This window comes from Schistocerca piceifrons, chromosome 7 (assembly GCF_021461385.2).
Source record: "Schistocerca piceifrons isolate TAMUIC-IGC-003096 chromosome 7, iqSchPice1.1, whole genome shotgun sequence".
NCBI classification, from domain to species: Eukaryota; Metazoa; Arthropoda; class Insecta; order Orthoptera; family Acrididae; genus Schistocerca; species Schistocerca piceifrons.
In genome coordinates, this window is record NC_060144.1 from 114227176 (window position 1) to 114248420 (window position 21245).

The 21245-nt window shown below is 45.3% G+C and overlaps 1 protein-coding gene and 1 non-coding gene across 2 annotated transcripts in view; both read right to left on the minus strand.

The window, feature by feature from the left end:
- The window catches only part of LOC124804668 (semaphorin-2A-like), a 1059692-nt gene that overhangs the window by 968687 nt on the left and 69760 nt on the right, over positions 1 to 21245 (minus strand). The gene's annotated exons all lie outside the window — the stretch shown is intronic.
- Trnat-ugu lies at positions 10833 to 10907 on the minus strand. Its single transcript has one exon. It is a non-coding gene; the product is annotated as a tRNA-Thr (tRNA).

The following is a 21245-nucleotide window of genomic DNA, read 5'->3' on the forward strand; positions in this document are numbered from 1 at the left end:
ACGTAGCTGGTGCATCTTGACAATGTGCCTTGTCACACGTCAATCTCCACCAATGAATTTTTGGCAAGAAACTACACTTCTGTAGCCGCCCCCCCCCCTCCCCGTTCGCTGGAACTCAAACTCATTGACTTCCTTTTACTCCAGAGGCTCAAAATATACTCGAGATATGGTCAGTTCGTCTCTTTAGATAACACCCAGAAGAGCGCAATTGATGAACTATGAGACATACTAGCCGAAGCCTTCCAGAAATGCTTCGAAAACTGGAAGCAACGCCTGCATCGCTGTGTAAATCCCGAATGGATCTAGTCTGAGGTAACAATGTTTATGTGTAAAAAGAATAAAATTAATTGTCACAAACGAAACTGTCTCGTCACTTTTTTAACGCATCAGATCTTCTGAATCAGTTGGATGACAAACATAATCATATGTTTCGAAAAGAATGACCTGCTCCATATTAATAAGCAATGATTTCGTAAACATAGGTCTTGCGAAACTCAATGTGATCTTCGCTACCTTGACACCCTGAAAGCCATAAGGTGGCTTCATTACTTCTTGACTCAGTAGCACATCAAGGCATATTATGATAATATTGGGTATCAAAAAAATGTTTGGCTAGGGTACGGATTTACTGGCAGCGAGGACGCAGTACGCTATCTTATAGGGAGAATCATCCCATGAGTCAAAGTAACTTCAGATGAGTCACAGGAAAGTGTATTGGGATCATATTAAATATTATCGATAACCTCACATTATTTATAGCAGATGCATTTCTCTGTAATGGAGTATTTTCTGAAACTGAAAGCTCCCCGAATATTCAATAAGACTTCGATAAGATTTCAAAGCTGTATAATATTCCGTAACTTGTATTAAACGTTCAGAAATGTAAAATCGAGCACTCTGACAAACACAGAAAGGCAGCATGTTACTGGAATCAGTCAGTTCACAAAAATTACTGGGCGTAGTAATTTGCAAGGCTATGAAATAGAACGACCACATAAGTTCTAAAGCAGGTGGCACACTTCGTTAGTAGGCTACTGGGAAAATCCACCCAGTCCACAAAAGAGAGAAAGCAACTTCTCACCAATGTGATCTGTCATACAATACAGCTTCAGTGTGTGGCACCTATCTGAAGTAGAACAGGGGATCCTCGAATCAGCACAATTTTAGAAAGCATCGCTCGCGCGAAACTCAGCTAGCTCTTTTCTCACACAATTATTGCGAACTAGGGATGAAGGGCAACAGGCAGAAAATAACATTTCTAGATTTTGGAAAAGCATTTGATACAGTGCCCCATTGCAGACTGTTAACGGAGGTACGTGCATAAGGATTAAGCTCCCAGATGTGTGAGCTGCTCTAAGACTTCTTTAGTAACAGAAACCAGTACGTTTCCCTCCACGGCGAGCGTGCGTCAGAGACAAGAACATGTACAGGAGTGCCACAAGGAAGTGTGATACGACCTCTATTATTTTCTGCATATACACACATCAAAAAAAGTTTTGTATCACCTCGGTTCCGAGAGTTCCGGAACCTATACAGAGAACTGGAATAGTGATAACCACAAACATCATGTTCACCCTTTCTATTGCTCATGAAAACCACAAAAAAAAATGGCTCTGAGCACTATGGGACTCAACTGCTGTGGTCATAAGTCCCCTAGAACTTAGAACTACTTAAACCTAACTAACCTAAGGACAGCACACAACACCCAGCCATCACGAGGCAGAGAAAATCCCTGACCCCGCCGGGAATCGAACCCGGGAACCCGGGCGTGGGAAGCGAGAACGCGACCGCACGACCACGAGATGCGGGCTGAAAACCACACATTGCATGTTGTACCAACATACAGCGAGACCTTCAGAGTTGGTAGTCCAGCTTGCTGTGCACACCGGTACATCTAATACCCAGTAGCAAGTCCTCTTGCATTGATGCTTGCCTGTATTCATCGTGGCATAATATCCACAGGTTCCTCAAGGCCCTGCTGATCCAGATTATTCCACTCCTCAACGGCGATTCGGCGTAGATGCCTCTGAGAGGTTAGTGGGTCACGTCGTCCTTAAACAGCACTTTTCAACCTATCCCAGACATGTTCGACAGGGTTCCTGTCTGGAGAACATCCTGAAAGAAGTCATTCACAAGATGTACACGATGGGGGCGCGAATTTTCGTCCATGAAGACGAATTCCTCATTGAGAGCCGGCCGCGGTGGTCTAGCGGTTCTAGGCGCTCAGTCCGGAGCCGCGCGACTGCTCCGGTCGCAGGTTCGAATCCTGCCTCGGGCATGGATGTGTGTGATGTCCTTAGGTTAGTTAGGTTTAAGTAGTTCTAAGTTCTAGTGGACTGATGACCATAGATGTTAAGTCCCATAGTGCTCAGAGCCATTTGAACCTCATTAAGATGCTGCCGATATGGTCTCACTATCGGTCGGAGGATGGCATTCACCTATCATACAGCCGTTACAGGGCCTTTCGTTACCACCAGCGGGGTACGTCGGCTCCACATGATGCCACCTCAAAACAGCAGGGAAACTCCACATTGCTGCACTCGCTGGACAGTGTGTCTAAGGCGTTCAGCCTGACCGGGTTGCCTCCAAGCACGTCTCTGACGATTGTATGGCTGAAGGCATATGCGACACTCATCGGTGAAGTGAACGTGACGCCAATGCTGTGCGGTCCATTCGGCATGTTGTTGGGCCCATCTGTACCGCGCTGGATGGTGTCGTGTTTGCAAAGACGGACCTCGCCGTGGACGTCGGGAGTGAAGTTGCGCATGATGCAGGCTATTGCGCAAAGTTTGAGCCCTTCAGTCCAGAACCGCGCTGCAGCTACGGTCGCAGGTTCGAATCCTACCTAGAGCACAGATGTGTTTGATGTCCTTAGGTTAGTTAGGTTTAAGTAGTTCTAAATCAGGGGCCTGATGACCTCAGATGTTAAGTCACATAGTGCTTAGAGCCATTTGAAAGTTTGGGTCGTAACACGACGCCCTGTGGCTGCACGAAAAGCATTATTCAGCATGATGGCGTTGCTATCAGGGTTCCTCCAAGTCATAATCCATAGGCAACGGTCATCCACTGCTGTAGCAGCCCTTGGGAGGCCTGAGCGAGGCATGTCATCGACAGTTCCTGTCTCTCTGTATCTACTCCATGTCCGAACAACATGGCATTGGTTCACTCCGAGACGCCTGGACACGCCTTCCTGAGAGCCCTTCCTGGCACAAAGTAACAATGCGATCGAACCGCGGTATTGACCGTCTAGGCATGGCTGAACTACAGACAACACGAGTCGTGTACCTTCTTCCCGGTGGACTGTAACTGGTCGACTGTCGGACCCCCTACGTCTAATAGGCGCTGCTCATGCGTGGTTATTTACATCTATTGGCGGGTTTAGTGACGTCCCTGAACAGTAAAGGGGTTGTGTCTGTGATACCATATCCACAGTCAACGTCTATCTTCAGGAGTCCTGCGAACCGGCGTGATGCAAAACTTTTCTTGATGTGTGTACAAGTGATCTGACGAACAAAATGGGCAGCTTTGTGCTGATGTTTGCTGATGATTGCTGCGGTGTAATGGAAGTTGTCGTCGCTAATTGAATCTAGGAGGACACAAGATGACACACAAAATTTCTAGTTGATGTGAAGAATTTCAACTAGCTCCAAGTGTATAAAAGTGTAAGTTAACGCAGGTAAGTAGGAAAAACAAAAATATTGTGTTCGGCTATAGTATTAGTAGTGTCCTGCTTGATGCAACCACGTCGTTAAAATATCTGGACGTAATGCTGCAAAGCGATACGAAATAGAGCGATCCCCTAAGGATTGCTGCAGGGAAGACGAATGACCGTGTTCCGTTTATTGGGAGAATTTTATGAAAGCGTGATTCATCTGTAAACGAAAGCACATGTAGGACACTAGTGAGATCTAGTATTGGGTACTGGTCGGTTGCTGGGATGCCGCACCAGGTCGGATTAAAGTAAGACATCGAAGCAAGTCAGAGGCGGGCTGGTAGATTCACTATCGGTAGGTTTGAAAAACACGCAGGTGGTACGCAAATGCTCAAAATGGGAACTCCTGGAGTGAAGACGACGATTTTTTCGAGGAACGCAATTGAGAAAATTTAGAAAACCGGTATTTGAAGCGGCCTGTAGAACGATTCTAATGCTGCCTACGTACATTTCGCTGAAGGACCACGAAGATAAGATACGAGAAATCGGGGCTCATACAGAGACATATAGATAGTAGTTTTTCCCTCGCTCTGTTTGCGAGTGGAACAGGAATGGAAACGACCAGCAGTGGTACAGAGCAACCTCCACGGTCGCTTGCGAAGTACATTTGTACACGCAGGTGTAGATACTGAATGTATGTAAAGATAGTGACCAAAGGCTGGTCTGACTCACTAGAAAACGTTACGGAAACGCTGAAGTACACGAATGAGTAGTCGTTTGAAGACAGGCGCCAGATACCCAGCCAAAGCCTGCGTGCAAAATTTCATAGACGGGGCGGTGAAGACAAAGGGTAATTGCAGCAAGCGCAGAGGCATTAAGGAATCTTTCTTCAACTGGCTCTGAGCACTATGGGACTCAACTGCTGTGGTCATAAGTCCCCTAGAACTTAGAACTACTTAAACCTAATTAACCTAAGGACAGCACACAACACTCAGCCATCACGAGGCAGAGAAGATCCCTGACCCCGCCGGGAATCGAACCCGGGAACCCGGGCGTGGGAAGCGAGAACGCTACCGCACGACCACGAGATGCGGGCTGGAATCTTTCTTCCCACGCCCCTTTACAGGTGGCCGAGGTCACTGTACTGAAAAACTTTACGCCGGGTATTTACTTCATTTGCTGAGTAGAAATTATAGCTGTTAAGAGCTGTTAAGAGTGGTATTTATTTAAGATATTAGTACCTCCAAGTACACGTGACATTAATAAACCATTAATGCCTATTTTCCTCTGGGCTGCAGGTCAGGTGTTGAAGTGTAGATGTGGGACGCAAAGCAGTTAGCCTCTGTCTCTTCTCAGTGGCGCAGTTATGACCCTGCACGAAGAATCAGGTAGTAAATTATGTGATGTGTTTCTCGGAAGACCGTTAGAGGCAGAAAAAAAACAACCATCAACCTGATGTGCATACACATTAAGGAAGGTACATAAAAATATCTGCCCTGACACCCGTTACACCCCTTATTTGTAGGAAGAATACATGATTTCTTTTGTAGGAGATTTTTGGGTATACAGAGTTTGGATTGGGTTCACAGTCCACCCACCTCTGGCAGTAACTATGGCTCTAAGCCTGTTGGGCATCAAGTCGAACAGCTTGCATGAGGATACGGGTATATTTCATGCTGCTTCAGCTTTAAGCCAGAATTCATCTGTAGTAATGAACTGGATTGATGACGTGCCACTCTCTCGGAGACACATGGCCAGACATTTTCAGTTGGTGAGAAAGGTGATGAATGTGCCGGCCAAGGCAACCGTCTAAGGCCCTACCCACTGACATACTCCAGGACAGCACGATCTTGGGTGTTGTTGAGAGATAACCTCAAAGATAGGGTGCTGCGCCCAGGTGACGATGATAAAAAAAAGGGGCAACATTCGTTCTCCTCGGAACCTCCAAAAACGGATGTGTCCATTGTGACTGTGAACACAGAAGCGGGACTCGTCTGAAACGACAGTATTGTGCCATTTTTTTGTTGAGGTGACCACACCCTCGTCGACGGGCCTTATGTGCTGCCGCATCAAGTGAAGCTGAAAAATGTTCAAATGTGTGTGAATTTCTAAGGGACCAAACTGCTGAGGTCGTCGGTCCCTAGACTTACACACACTTAAACTAACTTATGCTAAGAACAACACACACACACACACACACACACACACACACACACACACACACATAACCGAGGGAGGACTCGAATCTCCGGCTGGAGGGCCCGGAAGCTGCAACAATTGTCGCTGTTGTGGCAGTCCTTAATGATCCAAACGTTGTTGCATTGTTCGTGTGGATAGTTGTGTTGCTGGCCATTAGCTCACTCCTCAAGGTAGATGACATTTTCGAACATCCTGTACAGCGAACAGTGTTTGTTCTCTCGGACACTGGTCGCGTGGGGCTCTTCGCATCCTGTTACTATGTTAAGTATGGACTTTCTGAGCCCATATTCATAACACAGTCGTGCGATCAAAGCTACCCTCAGTATCATGCTTTCTCAAACCCTATCACTCCGTGACATTGCGTCAAGTACTGGAAGATGTTTCTCCTTCTTACACAATCTTAGAAACAGCCACCACTCAAATATGACTTCTGACTGAGAAGACCCGCCGCGTAATATTTCCCTATACACGGAAGGTGTAAGGGATATAGTAATGAAAAGGAACCAAACGTCGTCGGCTATCAAGCCGGACGAAATTTGCACATGGCGCTTTGGGTTAAAGTAGTGAGACACTTATGGTCGAGAATTCGGTGTCGTTAAATGGTTCAAATGGCTCTGAGCACTATGGGACTCAACATCTTAGGTCATAAGTCCCCTAGAACTTAGAACTACTTAAACCTAACTAACCTAAGGACATCACACACACCCATGCCCGAGGCAGGATTCGAACCTGCGCCCGTAGCAGTCCCGCTGTTCCGGACTGCAGCGTCAGAACCGCACGGCCACCGCGGCCGGCTCGGTGTCGTTACCTTTGGCTAAGAAATTCAAAGCTTTATCCTCAGCTGGCAAGATAATGCTTAACTTTTTTTCTACGTGCGACGTCCGATACTCATTGAATTTCTCGAGCACGAAGAAACCGTTGGCACTGACGCGTACTGCGACACACTCCGTAGCCTAAGCAAGTCCACCGGCAGTAAATGGCTTGGGCTGCTCACGGAGGGCGTCAATTTGCTCCTCAGTAGTGCGCGTTCCCACGTCTTCGCGGTCACATGAAATGTAATGGCCAGGTTCAAGTAGGAGCAGTTTGAGCATCCGCCGTATAGCCGGAAACGTAGCACTGCGATTTTCATGTGTTTATTCCGCTAAAATAACGTCTCAAAGCGAAGAGCTTCAGTTCGGACGACGAGTTGAAGGACACAGTGGAGGGCTGGCTCCCGTCACAGCCATAGGAATTCTGGGAACAAGGAATCCTTTCGGCTCGTGAAACAGTGGGATAGTTGTGCACAGGCCTCTGATGATGACTTCATTCACACCCACAGCGTTGTTTCGTGTCTTTGCTTTCGAAGACCTCTCATAGGTGGCGTTACACCTACCTATTGGCAAGGGAACTGTGTGACCTCGAACGCTGAGAACCGCACTAAAAATGTCCTCAAAGTATAAATCGCACATTCTAGAATCAGTCGTAGCAAAACGTAGCTGTTCTCTGCTAGCGCCATTCGACAGTGACAAGATCTTACTCTGGTAAATGCTAACTGGCTGAGCAAGGATGTTACGCTCAAGAAATTGCCGCTGAAGACAAGACAATATTGCCAACCCCTTGATGAGTATTTCCTTCGACAATATAAACTGAACATGGGAAGGAACGTTGACTTTTTAAGAGCGCAATGTGAAAAACCAGAAGTAAAGTTACATGATCATCATTTTAGGCAATCAACATTCTGCACCGAAGTATTAGTCTGTATTACTACCACGATGCGGAAAGAGGACTCCTACATATCCTTTAAATGCGCTAATGTGAACAGGCGCAGCACTATTGGTGTTGTTTTGATAAAATGGTTCAAATGGCCCTAAGCACTATGGGACAACATCTGAGGTCATCAGTCCCCTAGACGTAGAACTACTTAAACCTAGCTAACCTAAGGACATCACACACATCCATGCCCGAGGCAGGATTCGAACCTGCGACCGTAGCAGCATCGCGGTTCCGGACTGAAGTGCCTAGAACCGCTCGGCCACAACTGCCGGCGTTTTGATAAAACAGATTTACGAGTAAAACATTGCTCACCTTGTCTAGATGCTTGTTGACTGTCAACAACTGTAATGAACACTGATGCTTGTGATGTAACTCTGCGTCACCGTATCAATACTAGGGCCTAACGTCAAGGCGTAAGACTAACACTACTAAAACAAAAATCCTGTAGCGCGCAGTATTCCTATAAAGGTCGGTACACCCTTATGATGAATAGTTTTCCGTGCACACTGCTTGAAGTAGCGAAAATTAATTATAACCACGATGTACGTTTCTTGTCCTGTTATAACGATATTTTGTTTCTGGGTGTTGCCAAACTACGTCCTTTAGACCCTGAATAGGTGACCATTCAAATGACTTTTGTGGTAAGACGCACAGTTTTACATGCGAACTGTTCATAATCTGTTTTTGGATTGAGCGATTGGTGTTCTAAGCAAATTTTCGTGCGGTTCTGAGCGTTCGAAGTCAGCAGTTTCCTTCTTAGTGCGTTTTCGCTGAAATGATAATACACTACTGGCCATTAAAATTGCTACACCACGAAGATGACTTGCTACAGACGAGAAATTTAACCGACACGAAGAAGACGCTGTGATATGCAAATGATTAGCTTTTCAGTGCATTCACACGAGGTTGGCGCTGGTGGCGACACCTACAACGTGCTGCCATGAGGAAAGTTTCCAACCGATTTATCATACACAAACGGCAGTTGACCGGCGTTGCCTGGTGAAACGTTGTTGTGATGCCTTGTGTAAGGAGGAGAAATGCGTACCATCACGTTTCCGACTTTGATAAAGGTCGGATTGTAGCCTATCGTGATTGCGGTTTATCGTATCGCGACAGTGCTGCTCGCGTTGATCGAGATGCAATAACTCTTAGCAGAATATGGAATCTGTGGGTTCAGGAGTGTAATACGGAACGCCGTGCTGGATCCCAACGGTCTCGTATCACTAGCAGTCGAGATGACAGGCATCATATCAGCATGGCTGTAACGGATCGTGCAGCCACGTCTCGATCCTCGAGTCAAGAGATGGGGACGTTTGCAAGACAACAACCATTTGCACGAACAGTTCGACGACGTTTGCAGTAGCATGGACTGTCAGTTCGGAGACCATGGCTGCGCTTACCGTTAACGCTGCATCACAGACAGGAGCGCCTGCGATGGTGTACTCAACGACGAACCTGGGTGCACGAATGGCAAAACGTCATTTTTTCGGATGAATCCAGATTCTGTTTACAGCATCATGATGGGCGTATCAGTGTTTGGCGACATCGCGTTGAACGCACATTGGAAGCTCGTATTTGTCATCGCCATACTGGCGTATCACCCGACGTGATGGTATGGGTGCCATTGGTTACACGTCTGGGTCACCTCTTGTTCGCATTGACGGCATATTAAACACTGGACGTTACATTTCAGATATGTTACGACCCGTGGCTCTACCCTTCATTCTAGCCCTGCGAAACTCTACATTTCAGGGGGATAATGCACGACCGCATGTTGCTGGTCCTGTACAGGCGTTTCTGGATACAGAAAATATTCGACTGCTGCCCTGACCAGCACATTCTCCAGATCTCTTGCCAACTGAAAACGTCTGGTCAATGGTGACCGAGCAGCTGGCTCGTCACAATACGCCAGTCACTCCTCTTGAACTGTGGTACCGTGTTGAAGCTGCATGGGCAGCTGTACCTGTACACGCCATCCAAGCTCTGTTTGACTCAATGCCCAGGCGTATCAAGGCCGTTATTACGGCCAGACGTGGTTGTTATGGGTACTGATTTGTCAGGATCTATGCACCCAAATTGCGTGAAAATGTAATCACAAGTCACTTGTAGTGTAATATATTTGTCCAATGTACACCCGTTTACCATCTGCATTATTTCTTGTTGTAGCAATTTTAATGGCCAGTAGTGTACTTGCATATCCGTGTAAATTTTGATGTCTTTTGCATGCCGCCTTCATGATGTAATTTTAATGGCGAGCAATTCGGAAGACCCTGCGTACTACGGCGCTTCGTTGCAGCGGCTCCTCTCTGTAGGACGAGGGCCAGGGCTTAATTGCGGCGGCCGGCGGCCGTCAGGGGAAGGGAGTTATCCAGTTGGTGGCCGGCCGTAGTAACGGAGCACGCTCTCGCTCTCTCCAGCGGCCTCCGTCCGCGGCCGGCCGAGGCTTTGCAGAAGCGGCCTCTCTGACGCTGCGTCTGAAAGCCGCGGCGGCTTCTGATTACGACCCGGGACTGATAGGGCGGCCGGACGGCCGGCGCACAAAAGGCGAGGAGGCGCCGGTGGGGGCGGAGTGGGGCAGGGGTGGGGGCAGTGGGGGCGGAAGCTGCCGGCCGCGGGTATCGACGCTGCACGGCCAGCTGGCGGAGCGCGTTTCGCCGACAGGGAGGCTCGTTCACCGGCAACGGCTGCGCGCTTGATGGGATTCTCGGTTACACAGTACCGACCCTCCAGAACTCGCAGTCCGGAAACTGCTTGCGAAGACCTGGGAAGTCTGTTGCGTACATCCACGTGAACAGTCTGTAACTTTTAGGCAAAAGTTTCACAGAACCACTTCTGGACTATTTCTCGTCCGTTCCTGTCTTGAAAAGCACATGTTAAAAATTGACACCAAAATCTTTACCTATGAGCCTGTTGATGTCTCTTATTTTATTACGAAGATAATTTCTCACAATGTCTGTGGGAATCAACAAAACAGACGACCTCTGAACCATTTCAGACTCAACCGTTCTCCTCGCGAGCAGCATGTGGCAAAGATGAACACCCAAATATTTCTATGCGAGCTCGGATTGCTCTTACATTAACACTATATATGACGGTAGTATCTGTTCCCGAAAGAACAGTTACGGTTGATGACCATGCAGCTTTGCTAGAAACGATATGATAATTAAATGGACACCCCTAGCTGCAAACAGGTTTTAATGTACTTCATTGGGGACTTGTTGAGAATGTGTGCCCCGACCGGGACTCGAACCCGGGATCTCCTGCTTACATGGCAGACGCTCTATCCATCTGAGCCACCGAAGGCACAGAGGATAGTGCGCCTGCAGGGACTTATCCCTTGCACGCTCCCCGCGAGGCACACATTCCCAACATGTCCACACCACTACACTCCTAGTGCGCCTAATAGATGTTTGCCCATCATACTCATTACTCGTGGCAGATTAATCTACCAAGTTTCGTACGAGTTCCGGCATAGCGTGTGCGTTTGCACAAGAGGGTCAATGGCCGGGAAGTCATATTTTTACTACATATGACGGTAGTATCTGCTCCCGAAAGAACAGTTACCTATTAGGCGCACTACGAATGTAGTGGTGTGGACATGTTGAGAATGTGGGTCTCACGAGGAGCGTGCAGGGGATAAATCCCTATGTGCCCTCGGTGGCTCAGATGGATAGAGCGTCTGACATGTAAGCAGGAGATCCCGGGTTCGAGTTCCGGTCGGGGCACACATTTTCAACGTCCCCAATGAAGTACACCAACGCCTGTTTGCAGCTGGGGTGTCCATTTAATTATCATTATATTAATACGTTCATAATTCTTCCTATGTAGGTAGTAGTCAAAAAATAGATGGTGGTTGTAGTTTCGTGAATAGATCTCGGCGTAACGGAATATGTCTTTGTTTTAATGTTGCCACCCCAGCTCAGCATATACGTGTCAGTCTCTCCTGTATTCCACGATAATAGAAAACGAAATGTCATTCTCTGAACGTAATAGTAGTCCCTAGGTATTTAGGTGACAAAATTTAAATATGTGTGATTTATCATATAACCGAAATTTAACGTATTTTTTTTCCATACTCATTTCGAAGAGCACCCGTTTTCTTTCGCGTAGTGTCAACTGCCACTTTTCGCACCATACGGGTATGTCGTCTAAATTATTTTGAAAATCGTTAGGATCTTCTGATGACTTTACTAGGCGGCAAACGGCAGTATCAACTGCAAATAATTTACAGAGGGCTGCTCAGATTGTATCCTAAATTGTTCATATAGATTCAGAACAGCAGAGGGCCTACAACGTTTCCTAGGTGAACTTCAGATATATGTTTTATTTCATTAGAAATTGCGAATTGTAGTTTTTCTCACAGAAAACCACGAACCCAGTCGCAGAACTGAGACGATGCTCCATGGGCAAGCCACTTGATTAGGAACCACTTGTGTCGAACGTTGTCAGAAGAAGCAGACTTTGAACTCAGGGCAGCCACAGCCTGGAGTTATCATTTTGAAAAAAAAAAAAAAAATGGTTCATATGGCTCTGAGCACTATGAAACTTAACATCTGAGGTCACCAGTCCCCTAGAGCTTAGAATTACTTAAACCTAACTAACCTAAGGACATCACACATCCATGCCCGAGGCAGGATTTGAACCTGCAACCGTAACAGTCACGCGGTTCCGGACTGAAGCGCCTAGAACCGCTCGGCTACTCCAACCGGCTACTCGCTGTTGAGAGGAATGTCGTTACACGTATTGCCAAATGCATTGATGTTGACGGACATCATTTTGAGCATTTATTGCACTAATTTGGTATTTATAGGTAGTCACGCTGTAACAGCATGCGTTCTCAGAAATGATAAGTCCAGGAAGGTACATCTATCACAATGGAACAGCCGAAATAAAATGTTCAGACCTACCTGCGTTCTGTATTTTAATTTAAAAAACCTACCTGTTACCAACTGTTCGTCTAAAATTGTGAGCCATATGTTTGTGACTATTACAGCACCGTCTATCACAAAACGAAAAAAGTGGTCCAACTAAAACATTCATATTTCTTTACGTACGACACGAATATGTAAGAAAAAATGGGAGTTCCTATTTTAAAAAACGAAGTTGATATCCGTTTGACTTATGGCATCGCCATCTAGCGGCCCAACCATAGCGCCATCTGGTTTCCCCCTTCAAACTACACGAGTTTCGTTATTTGTAGTTTTTTCGTTTGATGCTTATTTCGTGAGATATTTGGCCGGGTCACTACCAATGGACCACCTTGTGTATGGATGTGGCTACACGAGACAACTGTAGAGAAATGCTGGAAGAGATGCAGAGGATTGGTGAATGGAGAATGAGTCATTCGTTGACAAAAGCCTAAGGAAACGTAATTAATCCAGAAAGAGGTAGCTTAAAAACCGTTGTTCGACATAGTCTTGAGTCTGCTTGTCATTTTGCGACTAGTACGAGGTCGATAGTCTCCCATGGTAGCCGAATCGTCATCGTGGCTGACTGCCATGCGGAGTACCCAGTTTCGAATCCGGTACTGCCAGGGATTTTTCCTTGTTGAGAATACTGGAGCGATGGGAACCGAGGACCGTGATGCCATGGAGATGTTCGCCTCACTGCAGTGACAAACACTACAAGAGAGGCGAACTGCATTTCGGAACTGTTTAGTGTTATTGACGGAATATACGCTCCGAGAAGATTCAGTCATCTTATTAATTATTTCTACTTAAATCTCGCCTAGTACCACACGCAATCTGACCAATTTCAGCTCAGACTGAGGATTTCTGATTCTTCCCATGTTCCATTCACGAATGGACCAGGAGAAGCTGCACATCGTAAGGTGTAGATATCGCTTGACGTAGATATAAAAATTATTTCACTTCCATTTCCTCTTCTTCGAAGTTTTTCCAACAAGATCCTCTAGCACTGAACTGTTATTGTGTAGTATTTATCTAAAGGCAGATGGACTATGTTGTTAGTGAATCTCGTCGACGGCATATCTCCTCCCGCCCTCCCCTTCTATTTTTATTCCTGGACTGAAATGTTCTGCCACCTTCTGCGTTTCTTTTTTAACATAAAACACAAACAATAGGGCCGGCCGGTGTGGACGAGCGGTTCTAGGCGCTTCAGTCGGGAACTGCGCGACCGCTACGGTCGCAGGTTTGAATCCTGCCTCGGGTATGGATGTGTGTGATGTCCTTAGGTTAGTTAGGTTTAAGTAGTTCTAAGTTCTAGGGGACTGATGACCTCAGATAGTGCTCAGAGCCATTTGAACAATTTTAACCACAAACAGTAGTGTCGCTTAAGCCCTAACCACGTGCGGCATTTTCACGCGGTTTTCTCTTTTATTGCTATTCCACTTTCATCACGCCACTCCATTGTGGTAGATACTTCCATAGCTAGTGCCTCATCCAAGTTGGTTCAAATGGCTCTGAGCACTATGGGACTGAGGTCTTCAGTCCCCTAGACTTAGAACTACTTAAACCTAACTAACCTAAGGACATCACACACATCCATGCCTGAGGCAGGATTCGAACCTGCGACCGTAGCGGTCGCGCAGTTCCCGACTGAAGCGCCTAGAACCGCTCGGCCACTCCGGCCGGCCATCCAAGTTGGTAGTGTGGTTAGAATCACTAGCTTATTACGATGTTTCATTTGACCTCCGACTAGTATTTATCTGCTAATATCTAAGAGCATCAAAGCACAGTACGAATATTTTGTTAATGCTATTTTGTCTAAAACTGACATAGTGAGACTGTGGTTGTGTGCAATTAATGTAGGTTAATTCTTACAAAGAAAAAGGCTGCAACCAGCCACTATTAGTACTGCTATTTATTTAGGTAAATAGCGCCGTAACCGGTTTCGAACTGGCAAGTTCATCATAAGATGGCTCTTCACATGATTTGCAAGATACACTTTACATAATAGTCACTTTTCGATTTTTATTCCTCCACTGTGGCGAAATATTCTTGGTGTGTTGGTGCCCTACGGTAAAGAACAGTGTTAGAAGCGCCCTATGTGAACATAACTAACCTACAAACGATGAAATACAGAGTAAATAAATATGTGACGTTAAGTGTCAGGACTGAAGATCACAACAACAAGTGGTTATGGCATTTACGTCGAAAATTCCGCACGGTTTTGTTGCGAAGTTGCAGGACTGTATTTTTCAAATATTCCAAAATATATCCAGCACTTATGTAATTAGTACATCACCATACTGTGTGTGTGGTGCTTATGAGTCGTCACGACAGCTTCAATTCGGTCAGTACCTCATCTCCTACCTTTCAAATTTCACAGCTCTCCTGCGGAACTTGCAGAAGTAGCACTCCTGGAAGAAAGGATATTGCGGAGACTTTCCAGAATAAAATTTTCACTCTGGAGCAGAGTGTGCTCGCGAAAGGCAAAGGTCTCGTGATCGAATCTCGGTCCAGCACACAATTTTAATCTGCCAGGAAGTTTCATATCAGCGGACACTGCGGTGCAGAGTGAAAATTTCATTCTGGATACTCTGGCTATGACTATAGAGTGTGTAACAGAGGGTGGGTAGCATTGTACTCGGTGTTACGGCTTCTTCCCCTTCCAATTGCGTAGGGCGCACGGGAAGAAGGACGCGTTGTTATCAGTCTAAAATTGACTTAGTTCCTTACGAGAGCGACACATAAGCGTCTCAAGATTATTTCTAAAATTCTTCTGTTATTATTGGTTCACGAAACCTTGCGAGTAGGCTTGCGTAGGATCGTTGGCGTCTGCCGATTCAAGTTCCTCAGCTTTTCCGTGACGTTTACCTGTGAGTCATACGATCCTGTGATTCTTTGTGTTTTCCATCTTCGTTTGAGTCGACTGATTCCAGTTGTGACTCACCGATATCGTAGTCATAGGTTACTACTTTCCCGTGTTCTGTGAAATGCACAATTTTCCATTTCTGTGAATTTCAAGAAATTTATGAGCCACTACGATATCTTATTAAATTCTGACAAGATATTTGTGCAGCTTTTTCCAAGTAGTTTATCATTATAATAAGCGCATCATCTTGAAATAGTTGGTGGTTACTATTGTTTGCCAGGGCACTAATAAATCACTAGAATTGTAAGGTAGCCAAAACACTCTTGAAGTTAATTGTAGTTCTGTCAGTGACTCCTCACCTAACGTAACACAGTGCGTCCTCCTTGACAAGAAATCCTCAACCCAGTCCTGAAGTGGCTTCTAATTCTGTCGATGACTGTAGTAACGGTCCAGTTTTATACTTTTTTTTTTCATTTCCCACTATACATTAGTTTCAAATGTAAAGCTACGCTAATGCATGTCAAACTATTACTGACTGAGAGAAGGAGAGCACCAAGCGGAAAAAAGCAGCTTGTAATTTTGAAAAAATTTGTTCCTTGTTGTCTGGAAGAACGTGCGAGTCACCACCCAGATTCGCGTTCCGGGGAATGCAGTAACAGGGAAACTTACAAGTAATGCGGCGGAGGGACGGAGCGATGACGTAGGCGGTACGACGTTCACAAGCGGTCTCGGTCGTGAGACAGTGAAGAGAGTTGGTCATTATACTAATCAGTCGGTGCAATCTATTCGTTCTGGACTGAGTGATTTACAACTCCGCCAGAGCTACAGAAATTATGACTAATATTTCTCGAACACTGTTAGATCTTTATTTCTATGAGGCGTAGTGCCTGTAATATTATTCTAACATACTGTGTTCTTAGTTTAGTAACTAACGGAAATAAATAAGTTGCATTGAGAAGTATCTTTTTTTTTCATTTCTTGATGATGACTAGTTTCGGACAGCTGCGTCCATTTTGAGACCAGACTACAAAAAAGTTTGAGTTGACATGACAATTTTGTAAAAATGAGACTCATCTGTGCAGTAAAATTATGCTATACTAATATGCATGTGAGGTATACAAATTTGTCATGGTTATTTAGCTGTAGGCTACATACCGTATCGTAAATGTGACAATACAGACGTAATCCCATGTATAAAATCTGCCTCAGCAGAGATGATGAAAGCGGCACGAAGGCCGACTCAGTAACGGTAAATATACCACACAGGACAGACATTAGAGAACCGGTGTGCAGAGACACCAGTGGTTTACAAGGTAAACCCTAGAGGCTACCGACAGCGGCGTTCGTCGAAGATGAAATGTTTGCTGACTAAATAATATACTCCTTTTACTTCATTAGCTTAATATAGGCTCAAAAATCCCACAGCGCCAAAAATTCGTTTGCTAAAACCACTCGCTGGTCTCCAGTGGGTCAAATAATACCAAATAGCATGCGATAAGTCAGTTCGTGACGTCTCCTGCAGAAGGCGCTGCAGTTGCATGAGATATTCACGGTAGTTATACTCTTATACACTACACATAATTTATGTCCAGTCCCTAAAATGTTACTCGTCTTCACTGGAACTCAAAATCATAAGTGCGGCAGCTCCCGCTCCAAAAATACAGTAACCTGCCAATTTACAAGACGACTGCCCGCTGAACAGTGAATATTAGTTTATATTCAGTCCTCTAACAAATAGGAGGAATGTCTTTCTTTACATAAAAACACAGTAAAATAGTTTTACACGAAGTGACTAAAAATTACATTTGATTATAATAATCTAAAGTCGCAATGTGCGGCATAATGCTGAAAGATTAAAAACTAGGATCAAACAACCAGCAAAAGGTAAATGACTGATGTTTTAATTTACAGAGGGAATTCGTATGAAAGTATGGTTAATTATTTTCGGTAATTTTGCAAAATTTGCAGTTTTTAAATCGCTGCGTGAAGCTGAGCCAACGTTTTTGTCTCTGACGTTCACTTGTTTCACTGTGGAACTTTTTCATTGCAGTCATATGATAGGGCCTCAGTTATAATTTTTATACTCGTTACTTAAACTTTCCAGGAGACTTCTTTTTGGGCCCTCTTATATCAACAAAGCTGTATCACATTTCAAGATAATCTCCCCCACGCTCAATGAAAGTCCTCCAGCGCTTACAAAGTGCATAAATTCCTTTAGAAAAAAATTCTTTTGGTAGACCGCGCAACAACTCATGCACCGTGTGGCGTACCTCTTTATCAGAACGGAACTTCTTTCCTCCCATCGTGTCTTTGAGTGGTCCAAACATATGGAAATCACTTGGGACAAGGTCTGGTGAGTATGGTGGATGAGGAAGATACTCAAAATGCATGTCTGTAATTGTTGCAACTGTTGTACGGGCAGTGTGGGGCCTTGCATTTTCATGTTGCAAAAGGACACCTGCTGACAGCAATCCACGTCGCTTTAATTTGATTGCAGGCCACAGATGATTTTTTACGAGATGGAAGTGAACACAGGTTTCGTCCTCAGTAACGATTCTTGCAAGGAAGCCATTACCTTCTCGTTAAAAGCGCCGCAGAAGCTCTTCACAAGCATCAACACGTCGTTTCTGTGGCACGCATTTTGCAGACACTTTGTGAAACTGGAGCACATCATGCACAATGCGGTGTGCTGACCCATGACTAATCTGTAGCCGGCCGCGGTGGTCTCGCGGTTCTAGGCGCTCAGTCCGGAACCGCGCGACTGCTACGGTCGCAGGTTCGAATCCTGCCTCGGGCATGGATGTGTGTGATGTCCTTAGGTTAGTTAGGTTCTAGCGGACTGATGACCAAAGATGTTAAGTCCCATAGTGCTCAGAGCCATTGTACCATTTTGAACTAATCTGTAAACATGCTGCAATGTCATTCAGTGTAACTCGGCGGTTTTCCGTCACTTTGGCTTCAACTGCTGCAATGTTCTGTGGAGTCACCACTCGTTGTGCCTCACCTGGACGAGGAGCATCTTCCACTGAAGTCACACCATTTGCGAACTTCCTACTCCATTCGTAGGCTTGCTGCTGTGACAAACATGCATCAACGTACTGAACCTTCATTCGTCGATGAATTTCAATAGGTTTCACACCTCCGCTACGCAAAAAACGAATAACCGAACGCTGTTCTTCCCTGGTGTAAATCGCAAGTGGGACTGTCATCTCTGTACTGATACTGCGACGGTATGTGTGCTTCTGCACTATGCTGCCACCTACAGGCCATTCTGCACGCTGTTTGTAGCGCGCTTACCAACTTACAGGATAACGGCGCGAAATTTCGATTTGTTATTACAAATTTAAGGTTTTCATTTGACTCACCCTCGCAACTCTGCTTCTTTTGGCTGTCTACTGACTTCCGTTTGACACATGTATTGTTTGAGAATGTCGTTATAAGGTTCCATGCAGAACAAATGTGGTCAGATTTGAGAGGAAGGCAGTGTTGGCAACTCGGAAGGCGCTGGTGCTCCACACGTGAGAAAGGAACCGTTCGCGGCCGGGAGGCAGTTGGTACGACCAGCCCATGGCGCGGACGCGGCTACGCCCACGGTGGGTCCCGCAGAGCGCGGGCGACGCCCGGCTGTATCGTAGGTGTCGGTAACTGCGAGGACGCGCCGCCGATTACTGTAATTACGGCCCGGCGCAGGCCGGTGCCCTTCCCCGGGGCCCCCGGTCCGTCGGCGGAGCGCCGATGACAGATACAGATTGTTTAATTTACATGGGCGTAGCGCGCGATAAATTTTCACTCGCGCCGTGCCGTGTCTCACATTACTTGTTCCGCGGGCTTCAGCTCGCGCAGCGGCAACAGTTTCATCGGCGCCTCATTTACACGGTGCTGACGTTGATGTTCATATTAACAGCAACCTTCGTGTCAGAATTCTGGACATCTTAGGGATGATGCTTACAAAATAACGACTGATATCGGCACCTCCTAGCTCATTAAAACTACCTGCACGACATCGTCTCGAGGCAGCACACTGGATTGAACCGACCAGTGCTTTTACAACCAGAAAATCTTCGGCCTGTCCGTAAGTTCCGCTGCATTCAAAACTCCACCCTGTGTCTCTCGTCGATGTTGCTGGACATGTGGGGCTCATCGGCCACCGGCTCTGCGCCCACAAACCAACGGTCCGTGATCCACAGGAACAACGCTGCCCTTGCGTAGATACCTGGTGCTACACACCTCCTTTAAGGGGACTTGTACGTGAGTAACTGCGAAAAAAATCTATTTTTTTATTTTTCTCTTAAATAATTTTCTGTAGTTTTTTGAACGAGACGAAGTTTACTTCCATGAAAATGGACCACAGAAAGTACCAAAATTAGAGGAATTTAAAACTGGCTGCACGCGCCACTGCGTCCCAGTGGCACACAGTCAAGTTTTGTTCTCATTCGCGACAAAACAGCAGACAATGACTGAACTCTCTGGAGGGACCAAAAAGTCATAAAAACGAAACAAATGGACGTGGTCGGCTTACAGACGAAGAAGTAGACGGGTTGAAGTATTATTATGGACAAGCCGTAAGACAAAAATCACCTTGAGGGAATGGAAAAGGCAGAATGGACTACCTTCTTTTATAAATCCTCCACAGGTGACAACCCATGTCATGCACTCTGCCCAACTGACAGTTATTCATGGTGTGGCCACCAGAGGGCGGTGGTCAAGGTGAGACCTACCATCATAAACATTCTTTGTCATTTGCTTTAATGGAATTTATAAAACCTATACATAGGGATCTTAGTGACACAAGATTATTAGAGAAATGTTTACATGCTAGAACTCAAAGTCCAAATGAAAGTTTCGACAATTGTATATGGGAATGGATACCAAAAAACTGTTCTGGTAAGACTATATACATTGATAATAGGTGTGCTACATGCTGTTCTATGTTTCTATGACGGTGCAGTATCAAGGCTTAATGTTATGGAACTGATGGGAGTGCCTGGTGGAGTAGATATGCATAGGATTCTAACAGCCACTGACTGAAGGAGACTCTTCGAAGCAGAAAACTGGGAAGCCACGAAAGAAGCAAGAATAAGAAGAAGTGTGAAAACGAGTAGGGAGGAAGAACAACACAGGAAACAAGATAAATATGGACCACGGTTGCATTAGTGCTATGCATGTTTAATAGAAAAAGCAAGTTTTAACTTTAAATTGAACTTCCCGAAAGTTAAATTATTTCATCCTCTGGTATACTTTGGCTAAAAACTATTAAAGATAGAGAGCAAAACTTTTTTGTACTGTCTTAAAATATGCTTAACTAGAAGGTAGATTACTGTTATGACTTAACTTTGAAAAGAAAATGCTTTTTTGAAGAAAAACCCTGAATTCATTCCAAAACTTCTGATAATCATACTTAAAAATTTTCGTACCACAATTTATGACAGCACCATCTTTTCAATAGTCTGCTTTAAAGATAACAGCATAAAGAACTTATAGGAAGGAAATAAACCTTCTACTTTGTATTTTGAATAATGTGTATCTATGATGTACATAAATAATTACCATGGTTTATTTCACTTGCAACAAAAAATACAATTAAAAAAGTGTGAGAGCTACAGCTGTAGTTCGCGCATAAAAATGTTCCCAAAAGATGTCTTAAAAGATGGTAAGCATTATATGGGCCTAGGAATATTATTCTTTCAGTTACACTGTTTAAAAAACTGACAATTTTTTCAAGGTTTCCCAAGGCATGCAAGGAACTGTCCCCCTAACTCTACTAAAGACTTGACGAATCAACGTCACGCAGAACTGCTGCTGTATTGCCTTCGAAAGGTGGAGCAACGCTTTATTAAGAAAGTGGTCATAATATCATAATGGTTTT